Genomic DNA, 5,000 nt, shown 5'->3' on the forward strand with positions numbered 1-5,000 from the left:
AATAAACCGTCTGATAATTATCTATGTAAATTGCTGAAGTTTGCTCAGCAAGAAGATACAGTTTGACGAGTTTTCAATTTTGATAAAAGAGTTTGTGATTACGATGCATCCACTTCTCAGGAATGACAGACCACACGAAGTGTATGATAATAGCTGATAGAACAACGTCCATCGTGGATAAGGGCTTTAGGAAAAGAATCTACCGAAAAAGTAGAGGAAAAGGGAAGTGAATAAGGTATGTGGTCAGCTGTGATATGCACATTTATTAATTATTATTATTATTATTATTATTATTATTATTATTATTATATTAACTAAGCTACAACCCTAGTTAGAAAAGCACGATGCTATAAGCCTAAGGACTCCAACAAGGAAAATAGTCCCGTGAGGAAAGGAAACAAGGAAACAAATAGAATAGTGTAGGCCTACTTGTTTGAACGCGTTAATTTTAGCGCTTATGTAACGAAGCATTGGGTTTATTCACTACATATAATTTAATGTACAATAATAACAAAAAGTAATATTCTTCGTTTGAGTTTAGTATTTGGAAATGTAGGAAATTACTCTAAAGTAGTGTGGGAGATGCTATATGCGAATGATTTACTGATTACAGCTAAAAATGAGAAAGACGTAGCCTACAGAGACGGATTGTAGAGTGGCAAGATACTTTGGATATTTGTGCCTTGAGAGTAAATCTGGATAAGACTGAATCTATGATGAGCAGCAAGGGAGTTAGGTACAGGATAGCTATGCATGAAAGTATAGGCTCTGTTATAAGAAAAGGTGGAACAATTTAGATACTTGGGATCTGCTATAAGTCAGGAGGGAGGATGTGAGGCTGAAGCTGAGAATAGGATAAAGGGAGCTTGGGGGAAGTGGAGGGAGGTAGCGGGAGTGGTATGTGATAAGAAGTCACGGTACCAGTCAATCTAAAAGTCCAGATCTACAGCACAGTAATAAGACCACTGTTAATGTATGGATTAGAAACGAGGGCTCAAGACAAAAAGGGGAAGTAAAGCGTGAGAAAACTTAGAAGAGAATGCTGAGGTGGATTATGGAAATATCATTGCTTGAATGATTGGATAACGATGAAATAAGAAGAATGGCAGGCATAGTAAAGATTACAGAGATGATAAGACTGTCACGACTGAGATGGTGTGGGCATATGTTGAGGATGGATGGTGGGGAGGGAGTGAAGAGGGCTTGGGAGGAACCTGTTTGAGGGAGAAGATCGAGAGGGAAACAAAGAATTAATGTCGAGATAAGGTGGGGGATTATATGGAGAGAAGAGGTTTGTTAGAAAAGGGTGCCTTTGATAGAAGGCATTGGAGAGGGCGCATCAGGCAACCGACCCCTTAATGTGGGAATAACGGTGGGAAAGTAGTGATTTAAGTAAAGATGAAACGAAGCACTTCATTTATTTGCGTTTTGGAGATGAAACATTTTCCTGGCCCTATCATACTGGGAGCCCCTGTGGCCTGCAAGACCTACAAGATGTGTTTGTCGTATATATTCTTTTGAATGTAGAGTATCAAGAAGAAGAATATTACACAGCGTATTATTTATTAAGACATAACATGTGAAGTCTACAATAAAGCAACCTAGTTATTTTACATCAGTCATCTGAAAACGTGAACTGTTTGGAATACCTCTTGTTGATAGAAAGTCATTAGAATGAAGATTGATAATTATTCTTATGATTAAGTAGAGCCATAATTAACTTGCTACCTGATTCCGAGGCTTGTGTTGTAATGCGTCTTCTGCCTTTGAGCATTTCTTTTCATATAGATATTTTAAAGTCTTTCATAACCTGTTACTTAATCGCGTTTTCGTTTATCATAAGACCCGGTGCCGGGGATCCGGGAGACCATTCAGTGCTGAGGGGTAACTGGCGTTAAATTCAGCAGTTGCTTAGTACGGTGTTGTAGAGAATAAGACCCAAAAAAGCAGATATATATATATATATATATATATATATATATATATATATATATATATATATATATATATATATATATATATATATATATATATACCATTACTAGTCCACTGCAGAACAAAGGCTTCAGACTTGTCCTTCCACTCCCACTGTTTATGGTCTTTCTATGCCAGTCCACACCCTCAAACTTTCTTAGTTCGTCAATCCATCGTTTTCTCTTTCTTCCCCTGCTTCTTTTGCAATCTCTAGGCACCCATTCTGCTATTCATAATGCCCATCTATTATCTGCCATTCTCATTATATGTTCTGCTCACGTCCATTTCTTTTTCTTAGTTGTTTGTAGAATATCCCCTTCTTTAATTTACTCTCGTATCCATATTGCTGTTTTTCTGTCTCAATGTTATTCCTATCATTATTCTTTCCTTAGCTTTGAGTTGTAACTAGCTTATGTTCTAAGGATTTAGTAAGGCTCAAGTTTTCTGATGCATAGGATGAAACTGGTAGGACCATGTGATTAAATACTTTTCTTTTTAGAGAAAGTGGCATTTTTATTTTCATAATCTCATTTCCTTTTCCAAACGATCTCCATCCCATGCTTATCCTTCTTTTAATTTCAGTCTCGTTTCCTGGGGAAACACTTACTGTCTTTCCTATGTACATACATTCATTAACAATTTCTAGAGCTTCGTCCATAACTCTTATTTTTCTTTATATTTTCATTGAAAATTATCTTATTTTTACTCATGTTCATTTTCATTCCTACAATTCTGCTTTCTCTATTGAAATCCTCTATGATCTTTTGCAATTCCTCCCATGATTCACTAAACATAACTATGTCACCTGCAAATCTCAAGTTGTTAGGGTATTACACATTAATATTAATCGCTACATTTTCCCAATATTAATGTCTAAAATCGTCTTATAGACATGCTGTGAATAATTTATGAGAGATGAGGTCTCCCTGTCTAACTTCTTTCTCGAACGGAAGTTTCTTACTAACTTTATATATATCGAAGGATATTAGGTTCTATGGTAAAGTTTATTTCCATAATGCAGGCAGTCAATACACTTAAATCTTTCATTAGTCTTTTAAACCACATATAAGTAAATTTTAAGAGAAAATACCTTAACTTTGAGGTAGCCTCTGGTATGCAAGTATGAGTTGTTTGTATGTACATTTTATATGAACGTATGTGTATGATCGATATATGCTTTTGTATGTTTATATATGTAGTAAAGGATTAATACATCTCTCCTTAGGCCTACCTATTGGTTGAAAATTACGACGTAGACTAATCATATCTGTAAATTGTGTCCTACTCAAATCTAATCTCTCGCATAAGTACCGTAAAACCGTAACCAATTCGACCTTACCATCATGAAAACTTCATATACGCCATTCATCAACTTATCCACTTCAGACCCATGTACATCCGGACTGAACCGCTTTCGAGAAAGTGATATTTGACTTGCTATGTTCACGAAACCAGAGGCATTTAATCTTTCATTCTTGTTAGGAATTTTTGTGGTTATCAGAGTGAACGCCGGATGGAACCAGTGTTGTGGGGTTTGGCTTTACTCGGTGAATGGAGTAATGATGTTCTGATTAATTACACAGCATTTCCGTAGGTTTTATTATGTACTTTTGTATGTAAATACTTTAGTCTGCTTTGAGTATAATAATTTCAGATTATATACAACATACATATAAACACACACACACACACACACACATATATATATATATATATATATATATATATATATATATATATATACTAGTAAGTATTTCCCTAGGACATGAAACCGAAATTAAAAGAAGGCTAAGCATGAGATGGAGAGCTTTTGAAAAACAAAGTGATATTATGAAATGTAAAATGACCCTTTCTCTAAAAAGAAAAGTATTTAATAAGACGGTCCTATCAGTATTAACTTATAAAAAACAACTTGGAGCTTTACTAAAGCCTTAAAACATAAGCAAGTTATAACTGAAAGAGCTATGGAATGAATAATGATGGGATTAATACTGAGACAGAAAAAAAGAGCACCATGGACACGAGAGCAAACTAAAGTAGAGGATATTTTAACAGGTAAGGACAAGAAATAAACGTGGACAGGACATATAATGAGTATGATAATTAACAGATGGACATTAAAAATAACAGAATGGATTAGTAGAGATTGCAAAAGAAGCAGGGGAAGGAAGAGAAGACGATGGATTGATGAACTAAGAAAATTTGCCGGTACAAATTGGCACAGAAACACCATCAACAGATGCAAGTGGAAGGACATGTCTGAGGCCTTTGTTCTGCAATGGACTAGTAACGGCTGATGGTGAAGATGATATATATAAATCATCAATACGCCTATAAGTATATACATTCATAACTTACAGTATATACTGTATATAATATATGCAGCAACAACAAATGCAAATGTTTCTAGTCCACTGCGGGACAAAGCCTGTATAATTATATACAGTATATTATATACATACACAATTACTTATATATATATATATATATATATATATATATATATATATATATATATATATATATATATATATATATTTATTTCTAAATTACATAAAGACATGCACATACTTCTTTACGTACACACTCCTGATATCTACCTGTGCATATATAAGAAACACCTATACCAAAAGCAATTTAAAAATTCCATTTGCATTACGTGAGTGACGAAAAATGATGCGTAGTCCACTTTTTTAGGCTTTATGTTTTGAGTGTGATTTAAATCAATATCTCGGTAGCTTACCTATTATTCACAAAATACGGTCACACAGGTATTCACTCTACCCTTGACAAAGCCAGTGTTAACTTAATATCCCATTTTATTATTATTATTATTATTATTATTATTATTATTGTTGTTGTTATTTTACATATAAATACGCACACACACACACACACACACACACACACACACATATATATATATATATATATATATATATATATATGTATGTATGTATACATATATATATTCTATAATATATATCTATATATATATTCTATTATATGCATGTATATATATATAT

The 5,000-nt window shown here is 33.7% G+C and overlaps 1 protein-coding gene across 1 annotated transcript in view; it reads right to left on the reverse strand.

Moving 5' to 3' along the window:
* Positions 1–5,000, reverse strand: part of LOC137616504 (5-phosphohydroxy-L-lysine phospho-lyase) — a 48,490-nt gene that overhangs the window by 42,572 nt on the left and 918 nt on the right. The window lies entirely within an intron of this gene.

Source organism: Palaemon carinicauda, chromosome 22 (genome assembly GCF_036898095.1).
Source record: "Palaemon carinicauda isolate YSFRI2023 chromosome 22, ASM3689809v2, whole genome shotgun sequence".
NCBI classification, from domain to species: domain Eukaryota; kingdom Metazoa; phylum Arthropoda; class Malacostraca; order Decapoda; family Palaemonidae; genus Palaemon; species Palaemon carinicauda.